The 18,294-nt window shown below is 46.0% G+C and overlaps 1 long non-coding RNA gene across 2 annotated transcripts in view; it reads left to right on the top strand.

Moving 5' to 3' along the window:
* Positions 1-18,294, top strand: part of LOC112544298 (uncharacterized) — a 28,125-nt gene extending 9,831 nt beyond the window's left edge. Inside the window, exons 4-6 of one of the 2 annotated variants that reach the window (XR_012897004.1) lie at positions 1,462-1,655; positions 4,934-5,047; positions 15,139-18,294. This is a non-coding gene — a long non-coding RNA (uncharacterized LOC112544298). Of the gene's footprint in view, positions 1-1,461; positions 1,681-4,933; positions 5,048-15,138 lie in introns of both variants that reach the window. The other variant, XR_012897005.1, reaches the window with a different exon arrangement.

The raw sequence follows: 18,294 nt of genomic DNA, 5'->3' as shown, positions 1-18,294 counted from the left end.
GACCCAGACTGGAGTGCTGCTCCATTGATCAGATGCTCGGCGCGGAGACTCTAGTGATGCTCTATTGGTCACTTGGCACTAGCCCAGGCTCCAGTGGTGTTTTACAGACAAAGCAATAATGGACACCCTTTCTTATCGGTGTGCCGCCTCGAAATTCCACTCAGACTAGGCCATGACTCAGTCAGGGCCTCGCTGATTTACGCAGGTTCCAAAGTGTTTCCAGCTCAGTAGCGACTGGCTCACAGTGATGCCGGATTCAGAGTCAATCCCCTAGGCTCAAAAATCTGGTGTTCTCAGTAATGACCATGGGCCCCAGTTCCTCTCCCTCTGCATGGCTAGCAATAAACACATCCTTTTTTACTAATTTTTTTAAAAATGTACTTACAGCAGGAGTGGGGAAACTTTTTTTGGGTGGGGGGCTGCTGACCCCCACAAAAAACCTCAAAAATTAAAAACCAAACCCAACCTTCCCCCCCCCCAACAAGCAAACCAAAAATCCCCTCACTGATGTGGCCCCTGATTGAGGAGAAAGATGCTACCCATAGTCCCCTAACACACCCGAGCCTAGGAGGGGGAAGGGCACGGGGACTGGAGCTCCAGTGTGGGCTCCCGAATGCTGGGCAGAGGAACCCTGAGCCTTGGGGGGCCAGATTCAGGCAAGCCAGGGGCTGGATGTGGCTCCCAGGCCTTCGGTTCCCCACCCGACTTACAGTAATGATCAGACAGCAATTCCGGATCGATCGGCATCTCACGTGCATAAAAACATCCTCGAGACTGCAAATGAATCACATTTGTGTTTGAAAGAAAGGGGTGGGGATAGGCGTCAAATGGAAAACGCTACAATAATGGGGGTTCCCACAAAAAATACTGACGGAGGCAGACTGCAGAGAGAAACAGAGGGGAGACCTCAACTGAGTGCACAAGATACTGATGGTTCAGGCATGGATATGCGTGTTAGACTGTTTACTGAAGAGAGTCCCAGTCTCTCATAGCCCATCCATCCTGAGCAATCTAGGCTCTATCTGTGTGTGTAAAAGATCCAGTGCTTGGCATCCTCTGATTCGTTGTTCAAGGTCTTTGTATTAGCCATAGAGGTAAATAAATTCTGGCAGAATGATTTAGCTGGCTGCGGAGAGAGGGTACGCAAGAGCAGGGAACACTGAGATTACCCTAACGTCCCCTTCCCTCTAAGAAGGACAATTAACGTGAGACCCCACAATGCTCCATGCCACCAGCATACAGGGAGTTCATTGCTCATGAATACAATGTGGGCTTAAATATTACTCTACAATGGAAGGGTCACATCAAGTACCAGCTTGGGAACTAGATTCAGAGTGAAGTAAAGTGAAGCAAAGTTTCTGCTGGCATTTAAATAAAAGCAGGAAAAAATGGATGGGCTGGAATACACATTGTTAAATGGGAACGTGCCATGTAGTTAAATCTGTGCCATCCTCTTTACAGATAAGATCTTCTCCTGGCTTGGAAGCAGAATGGATGACTCTAAATGAAGGGACAGCAGCACTGAAGTCTTGAGTAAACTACCGACTAGTTAGATGAACTTCACAGAAGTCTTGTGGGCCTTGTCTAGCTATATGTTTTAGAAATGTGCATCTGTCCATCTCTGAGTCTGTAGGTTCTAGAACTCCTCCTAAATGGTAAATGCTAGGACCACCAAATTTGGTAGGCAGTGTCCTCTCATCCTAATTAATACAAGGCCAGGGTTTGGTTGTGCCAAGAATATGGGAAGTGCCGGGAATGAGACTGTTTTCCATAACATGGAAGGGGAGGCGCATAAAAAGGAGGGATGTGATAGTGAGAGTGGACACTGGGGGCAGCAAGCCTGCAGGGGAGAGCTGTCTTGCAGAAAGACCATTGGGGCAAGCCGCACCCCCAAGAGAGTAGCCACCAGAGTAGCTCTGCCATCTTGCCTGCCCCAACCCCTTTTCCCCTGCCCTTGACTGCAGCACCATGGAGGGGGTGGGGAGAAGAGGCTTGTCACGGCTGGAGGGGTTGGGGTTGGAGGAGACAGAAGGCAAACATTTGTGAATGGGTTTGCCGGTCCGTGGTATAAAAAGGTTGGGAACCCACCGATTTAAGCCACTAGGGAGAATTTGTTCCAGGTCTGTTTGCGCCAGGTCACGAAGGGTGAATTTGTTATACAGGAGGGTTGACAGATTTGCCAGGCAAAGTGAGGCGGGACTGACTCTGTGCTCTTGTAAGGGGCGGGGCTCCCCCCGCCATCCTGCAGACCCCCCGCGATTTGAAGGGCTTGGCGCTCTGGCTTCCGTCACTCTTGCAGTAGCATCAACAGACAGGCTCCTCGGGCCCTTTTGCATCACTGGTCCCCAGGGCAACTGCCCCTCCCCCCATTGGCAGGTCTGCTGCTCCAGCCCCGCCAAGCAGCCTTCAGTTCAAACTGTAGCAACTCGTGTTTTGTTCTGGAAATCCCTGTTCCAGTTTCTGGTATGTTGCCATCAGAGCAGCGTGTGGTGTTTGACAGGAGCAGCAAAACCCATACTTGTATTTTCCTGAGCCATCCCCTCCACCATGCTATAAAAAACTCCATGGCCCAGCTGTGTTGTGACTACAGCTTTTCTGCATATAAAAGCCAGGGCTAGTGCTAGGGCGTAGCAAGTGGGGGAGTTGCCGGTGGCTCCAAGCCTCTGGTGGCACCACAACACTAAGTTGCTCAGACTTCGGCTTCAGGTGTAAGGAATCATCTTCAAGCTGTGATTTCCACCGAGAAATATTCACTCTGGCTTAAATCATTTATTTTCACAAAGTGAATGTGACACAGAAGCCAAACACTCAGCCTCTTAATGTCTTACATAATTAAGGACCACTTTATTCCCCCTTTTTATTAATGACTTACCTTTAAAAATGTGATGCCGATAACAGAGTTGTGTAAAATGTATTATTCAGCTGGTTGCTAGTTGCAGCTAGTTGCTGCCTCACGGCTTTTGTCAGAGGGGCTGTGTTGAGTTTGGTTCCAAGACAATAACTTTTTTTTTTAAATAAGGGGGGATGAAAGGGTTTAGAGGGGTCTTTTAGACAATTTGAAGTTTTGAGTGTTTTTTTAAGAAAATTTAATTAAAGACAAAATAAAACACATGGCATTACATAATTAAGAAGATCAAAGTACAACAAAGACAAATTAATTACAGAGACCCTAATTCAGAGAAAGCATTTAAGCATCTGCTTAAGTCCATTAGCTTTAGGCAGTACTTAATCACATGCTTATAGTCAAGTCCCAATGAAGTCATGTCTTAGAATGTGTCTACACTACAAAGAAAAGTCGGAAAAAGATATACAAATTGCAAACCACAATTTACATATCCTTTTCCACTTTTCTTTCGGCACATCCCTTTTTCCTCGTACAACGAGGTTTACAGGGATGGTGAAAGAATGCGTCCGCTTTTCCGAAATTGTTCCTTGGACGTGGCATAGCTTTTCTGGGATACCTCTGATATCCTGGAAGAGAGCTGCACTGGAGACATAGTCAAGGTTAAGCATATGCTTTCTTGAATATATGTGTGGACTTATGTATAAGGCTAGCTTCTGGAAAGCATGTATACACATGAGATAAATGGGATTTAAGCCCTTGTGTAAAATTAAGCGTGTGTGGAAGTGCTCTTCTGCATAATGGTGTTATGTTGCATACGTCAAAGACTTAGATGGTACTGTTAGCTTATGTCGACAGCCCTCTAGAAAGGCAGCCCACCTACAGAAATACTTCGCTAAAAGTGGCAATCTGAAGGCTTCTTGTGTAGTTGCTGAAATAGGGCCATTATACAAGATGAAAGGAAAAATACAAGAAATAGAACAAGTTAATTGCAGAAACGGCATGAAAACGAGATTCTTCAAGTCACATAAAAGTACAGGGAATGATTTTTTTTTAAACTGGTGGTTATCCTGACTTCCATTTCTCTACGCATGCTTTTTGTTCACTATTACTGAAATCACGTGTGCGCGCGCACACACACACACACACACACACACACACACACACAGAGTTTTCACATGAAAATTCCCTTCAGCTGGCCAGTGACTGATGCACCCACAGGAGAGCACACAAAAGGGATGCCGGTATCGGCGTAGTGTACTCTCAAAAATAATAGAGACTTTTTCAAGATCAAAACCTCATTGCACCAGAAGTCCCCTTTTATTTTTGGATGAAGGGAGCTTTGTATTCTGATGGACCCTATCACTGGACTAACTAAACTTCTTGTTGCATCTTGATATGCTGGGTAGGAAAACATTATTATTCCCATTTCCAGATTCAGGGAGTTGGCCAAGATCATACAAAGAAATTTTTGGGAGAGATAGAGATGGAACCTGGCTCTCCCATTTCCATATGCAGTGCTTGAATGACAATATCACCTTTTCTTCATGTAGAATCCAGAGTAAAAAACAAACCAAGGCACAGAAACTCCTGGCCTCTAACCTCTTTTGTTTGCTACATCGTCTTGCAGAGAAACTCAACTGCAATGGACCACTTTCTCTCTAGTGGTCCCATAGGTCCACAACAGGTACCTGAAACAGCTCTAGAGAGAAGCCTTTTTGTCTGATGTACCTGCTACATTAACAAGCAGTGATGTGCTTAAATTATGATCTCGCAATTAAAAACTGTATTAAAGTCTTCTACTTCTCCTGGAGTATGAAGACTTAGTAAATCAGATAGCTACATGGAGGGTTTCAGACAAGTTACAAATTATTCATAACCAATTATGTAGATTTCTTTTGAGCTGTAATAATAAAGAACCTCCCAGTGACATGTACAAAAAGTGGGTTGAATTTGTTACCCCCAGAGAAGAGGAAGCACTACTATTGTTTAAGTCTAATGTGTAAACATGTTAATGGATCCACTCGGAAGCATTTGAGGGGAGAGAAAAATGGTGCAACCTATTAACTGTCCATGTCCTTGTGATTGCAGAATAAATTGACTTTTATTGTATCTGCGCGTTAGAAATCTTAAGGGATGAAAAGCCTTTTGCTACATGGCTGCTTGATAATTGGAATCAACAACTCAAGGAATTAAGGAGCTGAGGTCAGTACATGCTTTTAAAATGATTTGCAGGTGATATATCACCCGTGACGCACTCGGTGGACTAATCTCTAATTGTATTTTCTTGTATGGTTCTGGAACGAATGGGTGATTTTACCTGACAGATTCTGACCCTCTCCAGGCCTTTTACACAAACGAACAAGTCCCTTGCAGCCCTATATTTCTATGTTTCTATTTGTCCAGCAAGGCTAATATCATGTCCCGGGCAGTGGCCACAATCAAACATTCAAGAAAGTACTGGAAAAGACACTCCTTTGGGCTCTTAACACTTTTCTAGGACACATTGAACTTTGGGGAGGGGGGGGCAATGTGGTCTAGGGGACTACTGGCCTGCGAGTCTAATGATCTATTCCCAACTCTTCGGCTTTGTGCCATTGAGCTAGCAATTTCTCCTCTCCAAACCTGCATTTGTCTTGTATACCTAGGCTGGAGCTCTTCAGAGTAGGGGTTGTGTCTCATTAAGAAGTTGTACAGCACTCAGCATAATGGGATGCCAATCTCTTCAAAGCCTCTAGCCACAACTGTAATGCAAATACAAAATAATTATTTTTTGTTACTGTTCGGGTGAGTTATGCTGTGAATGTGCCAAGAAGAAACAAACTCCTCAGGTGAAGGCATGAGCAGTTGTTTCCGCACAGTCTGCATTCAGAACAGCTTTTATGGCGCGGATAGCAAAAGCGCTGATTGAAGCATCAGATTGGGGAATGTGTCTCTGATTAAATACAAACCAGCCTGAATCTGACCTCAAACCAAAGGCCTGCCTCAGTTTCCCCATATGAAAAATATGACTTTCGTTTGCAAAGTGCTTTCAGATGGGTGAATGAAAAGAGCTATGTAGGATTAGTAGTAGTAGTATTACAGGTCTATATGGCAAAGACTTGGGTCATCCTATTCATAAGCCTCATGCAGATAAAGTAATGCTCCCTCTAGTATTTTCATCACATAATACTGTATATACTGAGAGAGAAATGGACTCAAAGTATCATGTTCTTGGTGTTGGATGGTTCTGGGGATAATTTTTGGGAAGAGTCATTTTGCATAGTCAGACCTTTCCAGCTGTGTCTGTTTCAAGTCCCTAATATTTTACTGTGAGCTCCATGTTTTCCACCTAAAACTAAAAACTTGCTTGCTGGATTCACAGGTTGAATTGGTTTAGTTCAGATACACAAAGAATTGTTTGCATCATGGGACTCTTCGCAAAGCTAGCACCTGCTACTTTTAGATAGCCTGGATATGGAAACGAGTGTGGTGAAAGCTACACAACAGCATGAACCAAGACAACCATGAGCAAAAGTAGGTGGAATAAAGGCATATCTCAATTGGGTATTTTTAAGAGGCTTGTTGTAGAGTGGCACAAACTTTTCCAAGCTCAGTTCAAAAAGGATTTGCAAAGATGTGAGGGACTTTCGTGCTTTGCACAGATTTGTAAGCTCATAAGTTCTCAGTCAATTGAACTAGCAGGGCTTGCGCACAATGAGATATTGGTATGAGCTAGGCAAGGTGTAAATCTGGTAGTTCATGCTGTTTCCATGAGTTTCTTGGAACTAAAATAAGGACTAGGCCTCAATTCTGATGCAACCATGGACCTCTGACCTGAGGGAGGCCAGTTTCCCCTTCTCCTTTGGGTCCATAAGAGAGATGTGCAAGATGAAATGCACGAGCGTTGTGCGTGAGTCTAATGATGGCGAACTGCAGGAGTTTAGTGTTGAAAGTTTCATAAAGAATCCCCAAAGCCTAGGGCAGGGGTGGCCAACCTGTGGCTCCAGAGACACATACGGCTCTTCAGAAGTTAATATGTGGCTCCTTACATAGGTATCCAAATCCAGGGCTGCAGCTACAGGTGCCAACTTTCCACTGGACCGGAGGGTGCTCACTGTTCAACCCACTGCTCTGCCCTAAGTGCTCTCCCCCTCCACCTTTTCCCCATAGGATCCTGCCACGTCCTACTCTCCACTGAGCCGGTCACGCCCATGCTTCCCCCTCCAGTGTCTCCCACTGAAAAAGAGCTGATCACAGTGGGTAGGAGGAGAAGGAGGAGGCAGCGCTGACTGGTGGGGCTGCCAGTGGGCAGGATGTGCTGAGAGTGGTGGTGGGGAGATGATCAGGGCTGGTGACCTAGAACTGTTGCTCTTTGGCCATGTGCATTGGTAAATTCTGGCTCCTTCTCAGGTGTAGGTTGGCCACCCCTGGCCTAGGGCGTCACTTCCGAAGCACAAAGAGAACCCTGAATGTGGGGAAATGTCTCCTCTAGCCCTGAGATATAACTGTCAGGCAGAATACAGAATCCCAGCAACGTAATACTAGAGCAGCCACCCAACCTGTATTTTAAGGGACAACCTTTATTTGTTGCCTCATGCCCCACAACTCGTATCGACAAAAGAGGTGTGGCTTAACTGGCTAAAGGGGTTGATCAGGCCAAAGGTAATTTTTTCATGGAATTATCATGCAAAGGACAATACAGCTGGTCCCCGAGTTGTGAGCAGTCGACTTATGACCGTTCGCAGTTACGATCGAAGCTGTTGTAAATGGCGGACCCTGAGTTATGAACGCAATCCGTGCTTACGAACAGCGCGGTTTCGTTTAACTCTATGGGGTCCAACTTACGAACAAACTGAGTTACGACCAATTGCTTGGTCCGTAACCGGTTCGGAAGTCGGGAAGAGGCTGTACACTAAAACACACTTATGATTTTGTGCCAGGAATACAACCATGGTGGCAAGATGGCACAGCTCTTTCCTGTATTTTTCATAGCCTCGTCCTTCATTTTCTTGAAGTCCTGCCCTAGACCATGCCCACAAGCTGGGGCACATGAGGCTGTCTCTCGGGAATACACAAAAACTAGCTCAGCTCTGATGCAACAACAGAACCCTGGAAATAAGACAAGAAAAAAGAATTTCCCCTTGTAAAACTGGGGCTGCAATTATGATGTGAGCCAATATCTCAAGCTAATAAGGAGACAGTCCTAACTAACGTTGGGAATTGCAGAAGGTATTAGTGTGCTCTACCTCTGCCAGCTGGAATTAGATAGACATAGAGGCTTGGAAGAAAAGAGTTTTGGCTCAGGTTCATTCCTATATTAAGATTGCACCATCAACATAATGAGGCCTTCAAATCCAGCGTACGTGGCCACAGGAGGAGTCACAGCGATGACTTTTGCGTGTTCCCCCCACCCTCCCAAGTTGCACTGGGCCCGTCTCATCTGCAACCAAGAATTTGGGATTTGTTTGGTTTTCCTGACTTGTCCAAGTAGACTGGAGCTATCCGTCTCTTTTCTTAAAAGCAAAATGAAAATGGCCTCTGCTGAATTGGCTGCAACCCAGCCTGGTCCCAGAAGTCGGTTTATTTCACACGTCCTTCGTCAGGCACAATGTCTTTCATGTGCCCTACTCCAGCAGACATGGCATAGGGTCACAGGACACAGCATGTGATTCTTTGCTCATGACAGAGCATGAATCTTCTGTGGAGCAGGTTTTCCAAAGAGCTCAGCTCCCAGGCAGACACACAAAAACCTGCCAAAGATTCAGAGGTACGCAGCATCCCTGTGCACAGCTCTTTCAAATATCTGTCCCTTTACCTATTCGCTCATTCCTTAAAGGGACTTTTCTCCCTCTTCGTGACATGTCTATTTGAAGGGGAGGCACATGTGATAAGCAGTGCAGTTTCTATCGTGAAAGCATGCCCTCTCTCGAATCATAGAATACTAGAGCTGGAAGGGAGCTTGAGAGGTCATCAAGTCCAGTCCCCCGCCCTCAGGGCAGGACCGAACACCGTATAGACCATCCCTGATAGATGTCTATCTAACCTACTCTTAAATATCTCCAGAGATGGAGATTCCACTACCTTCCTAGGCAATTTATTCCAGTGTTTAACCACCCTGGCAGTTAGGAAGATTGTCCTAATATCCAGCCTAAACCTCCCTTGCTGCAATGTAAGCCCATTGCTTCTTGACCGGTCGTCAGAGGCCAAGGAGAACAATTTTTCTCCCCCACCCTTGTGACATCCTAAAAGCACAAAAGACAAAGATCTGTAGCTGCTATCCAGTACAGACTGACTCCAGTATTTAAAGCTGAAACACAACATCTGTCCCCCGTCATCCTGGAGACCCAATAAAATTCCCAGGGGCTTGCTGTTCAAAATGGAATTTGCACACGTGTGGGGGGTGCTAACAGTAGTGATCCCAATCAAGTATTGCACTGAATAACACTACTATTTCCAGCACAGTAGCAGTGTACACTATTTCCAAGAGTTTTACCAGTCTCCTAACACAACTGCGGTGGGTGGGAGCAGAGTCTGTTACTGCTAAATATTATTAGATTAGGACCTCACCTGCAGTGGTTCCCCTGTTTGCATTGTGAATCTGGTGGTTTTTCCTACCAAGAATGAGTTTTGGTGCCAGTACCTTCCATCAGTTGTAATTATTGTGCCCTTTTACATGGAAAATGTGATCAACCTCAGCTTGTTTCAGCTGCAGCAGCCGTCTGCACCTGTGGCTGTGGAGGGATTGGCTCATGCTGGAAAGTCTGACTTTATCCGAATTTATCAGGCCTATGAAGTGCTTTTGAAAATAGCTCCCTTACTATTATTATTCAAACCATCGTATCAGCCAGCATATTAATACCAATGTCAAATATCCCAGCTCCTGTGCAGCCTGATTCAAAGGAAGATGCTCCTACATTTAGTGTGTCACATTCCTATCTATTTATCTTTGGTGGCTTGAGAGTGAAACGTATCCAGTTGAATCTCTTAGCTTCCTGCTTTCTTTGAATCCTGTCTAATGGGATAGACACCTGTGTGCATGTACTCCTTGATGCGTTATCACTGTATCTGCATTGAGGGGGAGGGATTTTAATGAGCCTTATGAGTGTTGTGGTAATCAAGAGCTTCAGAAAGGTAGCTGAGTTAGTCTGTAACTGGAAAAACTTGAAAAACAATGAATAGTTTAGCAGCACCTTAAAGACTAACAAAACATGTAGATGGTATCATGAGCTTTCGTAGGTACAACCCATCATCTGCAGAAGTGGGTTGTACCCACGAAAGCTCATGATACTATCTACATGTTTTGTTAGTCTTTAAGGTGCTGCTAAACTATTCCTTGTTTTTCAAGTTTTTCCTGGTAATCAAGGGCAGCCTTTGAACCTGGAGAACTCCACATGAGACTGTTGAGTCTGCTAGAAAGATGTCCGACAAGAGCACTGCCTTTATCAGAAAGTGGAATCTTGCCTTGAGCCACTGAATTTTGGCATTCTGCCCTGTGCTGAGGTTTGAGCCCGACAGATGGTTGTGACGCTGGTCCGTTGTTCTACCCACTGGTCTCCCTGTGGCCAAACTAAGGAGTGGTGCTAAGGTCATGTCAGCCAGAGAGGACGTACTTTGCATCTCTTTGTACTTCAGAGCCTACATCTTTGAGCACTGAATGGTGCATGAGAGGATCTGACGGCTATGGGGGACGTCTGTTACAAATGACCACATGGGGCGGAGGGGGTGATGTTGGCAAGTGACAGGATCAGTCCCTGACTCTTAGAGCTACATTGAAGGGCCATTAAGATGGGTAGAAGATATTCCTCTCCTCCCTAGCAACGGCGGCTCCTATGACCTAACTTTTTTGCTCAGGGGCCTAATTTTTTTGCTCTGACACCCCATGCAGGCCCCTGGGCAAGGTGGGAGCAGGGGGGCTGGCTCCATGCCCCCTTTACCCTCCCTGTAGCAGGGCCTGTTTTTGCATTTAACACCCACTTGGTGTTTACAAGGTGCTCAGTCTCCCAGGGACAGATGGCTTTCCACAGAGTAGCTAGACCAGATACAAACACGTTTCCTTGACAGTTTTAGAGCCCTAATATTCCCATCACCTCCACACAATCTTCCCGGCATCCTCTCAGCCAGTCGCAAGAGAGATTGCCCTGCCAAACGAATCCTCCCAAAGCCACACATATGAGGGAGAGGCATGCTGCGGAGGTTCCTTGTGCAATAACTAATTTGACGCCCTGCTAATTTTGCCTGGGTGGTACTCTGATCCCAGGCTCTATTCATTGGGGACAATCGGTGGGTCCCACATTTAGCTGCAAATACTCTGTCTTCCCCAGACGGTCTCCAGCTTTAAGAAGTAGCAACTCCCTTAATGATATATTTTTACCCCTTTACCTCCAACCACTGTTTTCAGTGCTGGGGGAAGGGTTAGGGTTAGGGAAAAGGAAGGAGATAAAGCAATGACAAATTCAAAGGGTGAGGCTTCACATAAGGACAATGGCAGATGATGTCAGTCGACTGTATTGTAATGTAATTCTCCACAGAAGCCTTGTCCCTGACTGACCATTTCTTGGTTTCCAAATGATTTTCCCCTTCTCCCTGCTGGACCATCGCTGAGGGCTGTATTTATTCTCTCTCTCTTTCGGCTCCGTAGAGGTGTTCACCTGTCTTGTTTTCCCTCTCTGGTTTTTGATATGTCCAGGTGCGTCTACACTGCACCATTATTTCAAGATAACTAGTGTTATTTTGAAATAACAATGTGAGTTATTTCGAAATAATTCTGAAATAACGTACGACTTCTTCCGAAATCTGTAAACCTCATTCTACGAAGAGTAATGCCTATTCTGAAATAGCTATTTCGAAATAAGGCCTGTGTAGACGCTCCACTGCTGCTATTTCGAAGTAGCCCCTCACCAGGGCCATTCTAAGTTATTCCTCCTCAGTACCTCCTGGGGCTCTAAAACAAGATCGCACGTCTACATTAGGGGAGTCTGCCTCGGACTAATTTTGAAGCTTCCCTGCGGTGTGGATGCTCTATTTCGAAATAAGCTATTTTAGAATAACTATTCCGGAATAGCTTATATCAAAATAAACATGCAGTATGAACGTACCCTCAGTCTTTTCCATCACCCCATCTCCTCCTCCAGTTCCGGACATCAAACCCCTTCAGTTCTTTTGCTTTCTTCTTTTGTCTTTTCTTTTTTCTCTACTGCCCCCAATCTCTTGACCTTGTTACAACTCGCACCAAAAAATCCATTATTTGCAACACAGGCATAAAATACTGCGATGCGCTGCACATTTTGTACACAGATAAGCCAAAAATAAGTGTAGCAATTTGCTTGAACATGTGCAATAACACCATTAAGATAGTTCTGTTGCAAATCATAAACGAATACAGATGTGCTGACTTACTTATTACATAAATAGTGACAGGTGCCGACATGCATAACACATAAATGCATGCACAAACAGTACTGCATTCAGAGCACAAATGGTGCTATTGGTATGGGTTAGAATTTATTATATTCTTATTGTTTCTTTATGGTCAACTCTTTGTCCATCATCCCCTCTTCCACCCTCTCCTCCGATGGCACATCTACAGTGGTTTCCCTGAAAAGTTTGCCAAATTCATGTCTTGGGAGGAAAAAATGGCCTGATGGTTACACCAGTGACGTGGGACTCAATCCAGTTCTTAGCTCTGCTGTGTGACTATGAACAAGTCTCTTTTTCTCCATGTCTCAATTCCTGGTCTGTGAAACAGGTGGCATTTATGGGAGAATCAAAAGGCGTTCAGAATCTTTATTTTTGTGAGGACATTTTCTATTTTTTCCCCATGAAAATATGAAAATGTGGCTCTAGTGCCAGCCCCCCATTTGTGGCTGGGTTCGGTTCCCCCACTAGATGCTAAGGTACCATGGCCAGGCAGATATCGGGGTGACAAGGGTAAGAGAGATGGATAAATTGTCTCGATCAGTGTTTGCCAGGTGGCAAAGGACAAACCTGGGAAGAAAATTATAATCTTATGTAACCCTTCTGTCAGGTAGTGCCAGCAGCAGCCAGGGCCGGGTTCAATATTTAGGGGCCCCTTTTCATCCATCTCACCCCTACCCAGTACCCAGGGAAATTCACACACCCCTGGGTGCCTCTGAGAGGCAATGCATCCCCACTCGCAAGCACAGAGTCTGAGCGTAAAAAAGAACTTTTGAAGAAAGAGAGAGGTTACATGGCATTAGCTCGGAAAAATACCACAAAGATAGTTCCTAATCCCCCCTTCTCCCCCCTGGGGTAACCGTCCCAGCTCAAATGGATTGAGCAATGTCCTTTGCCCCACAGGCTCACTAGTCCAACAAGGTAAGGGTTCCATTCACTGACCCAAACTTTCTCTGTACCCCACTTCAAACACCCCACTTACAGCGCTGTCCAGTCAGTGCGGACTCTGACACATCACCCTGATGACTCCACTCATTGAGCCTGAGGCCGTGCCACCGTTGTGCTGCTCCTGTGGTCTGCTTGCGCCGCCTGCCGCCGCTCCTACCAGCTGCCCGCTGATCGTTCCCACCAGCCGCTCCGCTGGCTGCAATGGGTCTGGCTCCAGGCTAAACCAGTGACTTCAGCTCTTAGTGATTTCAACTCTTTAGCCACCACCTAGGCTGGCAAAAGATTCCAGCTTCCACTGGACTAGCAAAAAGACTCCTGATGGAGTCTGCTTTAGGTCTATCCTTAAAGAGGCAGGTTGAACCAGTCTTACAGCTCACACCTGACTGGCATGAAGCAGGCTGGCTTAAGCCCTTTCCCCCCTCCAGCCCCTACTCAGTTCACTCAACTCCGGAAGGGGGAGGCTTGTTCATCTGAGGCCTCTTACAGGGATGGTGTCTCTCCTGCAAGCACTGGTGTCATTTTTTACAGTTCCCACATTAGGGGTGGCATGATTTGTGACCCCACAACAGACCAAATTAGTTACAGTACATGACATTGCATTCTCACAACTGATCCTCCATCAGCCCTGGCTGAATTAGATTTATATAACCACACCCTGGATTCCTTCCCCATCCCAGCATGAGCTGTATTTACATATCAACAGTTACTTATCTTGCAAGGCTAAACCACTTCAGCTGGCTGCATTTCAAGCAATCCTTGAGACCCCTGGCTTACACTTATTTTCATAATTCTAAGGGAGCAGTTGCAATAATGCAAAGTAAAATGTCTAGGCCAGATGTCTACTGGTATAAATCTATGGAGTCCCTCATGTCAATGAGCTACACTGATTGACACCAGCTGAGGATCTGGCCTCTAAACTTGGCTGGTTTTGTGATCCTGAAGTTAGGTCTATGCATTGCCATGTGAAAACCTGCTAGTAAACAAGGCAAGTCCAAGGATCTAAGGCACCAAGGAAGGTAACACTTCACTCCTAACCTCTCCCCAAAACAAAAACAAACAAACAAGGAATTTTTTGGCAGTCTCTCCTGAATGAAAAGTGACTCGAGTGAGGATTTCCTCTCTTACTGCCACAGACATCAGACTAAGGAGGCTGTCCATTCCTTTTCCTATAGTGCATCAGTCTTTAGTGTTTGACGTGGCTGTCATAGGGCACGTCTATACTGCAGCATTATTTTGAAATGACTGTCGTTATTTCAAAATAACAAAGTGTGCGTCTACACAGGAAGCCATTATTTTGAAATAATGTCGAGCTGGCGGACGTCTTACTCTGACTTCTGTAACCCTCATTTCACAAGGAGTAAGGGAAGTCAAAGGGAGAGTGTTCTTCCTTCCACGTCCTGCAGTGTAGACAGCACCAAAAGCCGCATTAAGCTGCTTCTACTTCAGGTACGCAGTCAACGTAGCTGAAGTTGCGTTACTTAATTTGATTTTTGCCTTGCTGTGTAGACGTGCCCATAATGTATGAACTGAGACTGGCTTTGATGTAAGCCTGCTTATAAACCTAACTCTGATGCCATTTTAAAGTGACATATATAATTCAAGGCCTTTTCTTAAGCTCAGGAAATGAGGTTATGTAACTTTGTTCCAAAATGGAGGGTAGTATTTTGGGTTTCAGTGAAGCCGGCATCAGGAGACATCTGGCCTTAGGTTCTCTCTCTGTCTCACGCACACACGTTTTCTGCATATTTCAAAGGCGACATTTTGTGGGAGAAGGAAGCTCATAAAAACTCATTTAAAATCATAATTCTTTGAGGCTGTGAGAAAATTGGAATGCTGCTTTGTGCTTCAGAAGCACACCTCTGCTGAGTGGCTTAGCGCAGTTAAATCTTACTGAGTTAAGCCCTTGTAACATTGCTGCAATGTGTGTAAAAGTCATTATCCTAATTTTACAGATGCAGCTACGGAGGCAAAGAAAGGCCAAGTGAGTTGTCCAAGTCGCAGAGTGATTGCAGTGGCAGAGACAAGAAAAGAGTCCAGTCTTCTGTGTTCCAGCCTTTCTTACCACCCTCTGTATCCCAACATTACCCAAAACAACATTAATGGGGGTACTAAGACACTTGCACCGCTTATTGACATGAAGTTGTGGGTTGTGTGTAATGAGGGAGAATGGTGGATTTATAAGCAGTTTATAAGAGGTTATTAATTAGGCTGGTAACTTGGACGTGTGCTGACGTAGGTCTATTTTCATGGATTTTGCAAGTGTCTTGGCTGTTCTAACAGTACAAGTACGGTGACTGGTTTGTGTCCAGCGTCACCAGGGGTTGCTCAAGGAGACAATCTTTCTTCAGCTGCATATCTTGGCTCTGTGAGAGCAGCTGTTAAAGTTTGCTGCAGCCCCTCCGCTGCTTTGCTCTTCAGAGGAGAGGCTTTGCAACTTTCATCTGCCTGATAATCAGCGTGCAGCACCTAGTTGTCTTCATTAGTATGTCCCCAGTATGACAACCTGTGTGCGTGGTCAGGTCTCTTAGAAGGGGCAGACTAAAATGCTGACCATCCATTTTAGAGTTGCTATAAGCGCCCCCACACAGAGCTGCACTGGCTGAATTAATCTCTCTTCCAAGCCTCCCCATACCTCTTCCTTTCGGGACCCTGCTGGATCATAGCCTGTGCTTAGGAGCCTGCTAGTTGCACTGCAGTGGGTTTCTCTGAGCTCCACCATCTCCCTTGAAATGATAAAAGTTTGTTGTATCCGCCGTCCCTGGGGAACCGTCGCTATGACTTGAGCTGCTCAACTCACAATCTCACCAGATTCCCTCCAGCTCAGAGCTGTTCTCAAGATTGTCACCCGGCTGTCACCCGCTAGGAGAGAGATCACCTTGCATGTCTGGTTGTCCCTTTTTAACAGCTGCCATTTCTTGGCTGGCTTTGTACTTCGCTTTTAGGGAACTAGCGTCCTTGAAGCATCACTGCCTACCGTGGCAATGAAGGGTCTCCTCTAAAGAAGAATACCATATATGTTGTCTCCCCCCTTCCCTTTTTTTTCTTCCCAACCTGCTGAACTCATCTGGCTTCCTTATACCCAGTCTCTCACTATGTTCTGTCACTTCTTGTTAAGATCACTAAAATCTGTCCTTAGCTTCCTGGGGCTACAAGGCATCTATCTCTTACTTTGATTACAATAACTTCCTCCTGCCTGGATTTTCTGACTTGTCACCCTTTCTCCTTCAGCCTAGCAAAAATCCTACAGATGGTTCTCTTCCCCCACCCATCCCTCCATCTGCTTCACCCCTTCTGAGTCCTTTCACAGGCTCCCTTTATGTCTTATAGTTGTTCTCTATCTTGCTCAGAAGTTTGCTTCTCCTCTTCCCTATGTGCTTTTCTACCCTCTTTCCTTACACGTCCCTTTTTTTCGCTTCTGCTTTTACCTTCCAGTCCTTTATTATGCTACTAGAGCAGATCTCTCTGTGCTTTTCTCCTCCTCCAAAGCCCTCTTTTAAGCCTCCTTCTCATGGTCAAAGATGGACACTTCCTCCCCCACCCTCCGACTATCTCCAGAGTCCCCAGGTTGGAAGGCTGGGGTTTTGAAAGGGGAGCTAAACAGTGAGATGCCCACCCCCCATTCTAATTCAATGTGAACAAGACACCTAGCTGCCTTGGGGTGCTTTGGAAAACATTGACATTCACAGTTGGCAATGGATGGGGCCTCACATTACTGCTACACGGTGCATTATACATTGCCATGTGAATTGCAGTAAGAATCCGAAACTGTAATTTTATGTGCACATGCTCCGTGGTGTGCTGGGCTGGTAACCGGCAGCTCCTGTTCCGATACAGCTGCCTTCCCTCAGCCACTCTCCTAAGCATCCTGGCTATCGGGCGGGCCACACTGGTATTGAGGGACCCTAACTCTTGACTCTGCCTGGGCTAGAGGCTGCTGATTGCTAGATATGGCTTCTTTCGGGGCCCAGTCCTGCCTCCATGCAAGTCAATGGCAACATTCCCATCGGTGGCAGGGCCCTGCACCCTCTGTTAATTGCTTGCGTGGTTTTAAAATCTTCTTTTTGGACTTGACGCGGCCAGGTGGTGAGTTGGCTTCGTTCCCATTGAATGGATCATCTTGACTGTGACATCCAGAAGGCAGAGAGGAAGGAGGGGAGAGAGCAGGGATGTGTGGCGTGTTTAGCATCTATGTACATGTCGGTAATTTATAGTCTGTGAACTTCCTTGTCGAAAAGGGGCTGGGAGATGGGATTTAAACAGAGAGGCACAGTACCAAATAGGGAAAAGGCAGGTGGCTCAGCATGAATGAATATGCAGCGGCTGGTGTGGGAAAGGAGCATGAAGGGGCCATGCAGATGAACCACGCTGGCTTAGTGAATGGTGGGGAGTAAAAAGCGACAAGATCAGGGAGGAACGAAGCTCCGGAGGGACCCGAAGGGGAAGAGCAAGGAGACTGAATCAGAGCTGGGAGGTAACAGGGAGCCAGGGAGCTGGGCATAAAAGGACCTGTACATTGCTGAATGATGCATTTAGTAGATGATTGAGGATGAGTGAGCAATGGGTAAGTCTAGGAAGTCACATTAGTAAGGACTCGATGAAGTCCAGGCCAGGGTGTTTGTGGTGAGGACAGCGAGGTCCTAGGTCATTCGTACCACTCCTGTGTGGTAGCTATTTAGAGTGAAATATTCAAAGGTCTTCCAGAGTGGCCTATCTCTGCTTGTGTTAAAATCAGTGATAAAACTGGCATGGACTTCTCTGGGGAGCAGAGTTGGGTCAGTGCATGGCCTTTCTGAAAAATCACACCTATAGGTGACTCATGGTAGCGCTGAGAGGTGCACTGCCCCTGCCAAAATTTGAATTACTAAATGGGGTGCTTCATACCCCTTTCCTGTTCCTCTGTATGCCCCCCCCCCCCGTTCTTCTCCCCCTATAGGCATCAGTCACCTCTGATTGCACCCTTCATTTTTGGCCAAATCTATTTCCCACCAAAGTACTTTTGGGCTGTGTCTAGACTGGCCACTTTTTCCGTAAAAGCTAACGCTTTTCCGGAAAAACTTGCCAGCTGTCTACAGTGGCTGCTTGAATTTCCGGAAAAGCACTGACGATCT

This window comes from Pelodiscus sinensis, chromosome 21 (assembly GCF_049634645.1).
Source record: "Pelodiscus sinensis isolate JC-2024 chromosome 21, ASM4963464v1, whole genome shotgun sequence".
Classification (NCBI taxonomy): Eukaryota; Metazoa; Chordata; order Testudines; family Trionychidae; genus Pelodiscus; species Pelodiscus sinensis.
This window is presented reverse-complemented; position numbering and strand designations above follow the sequence as displayed.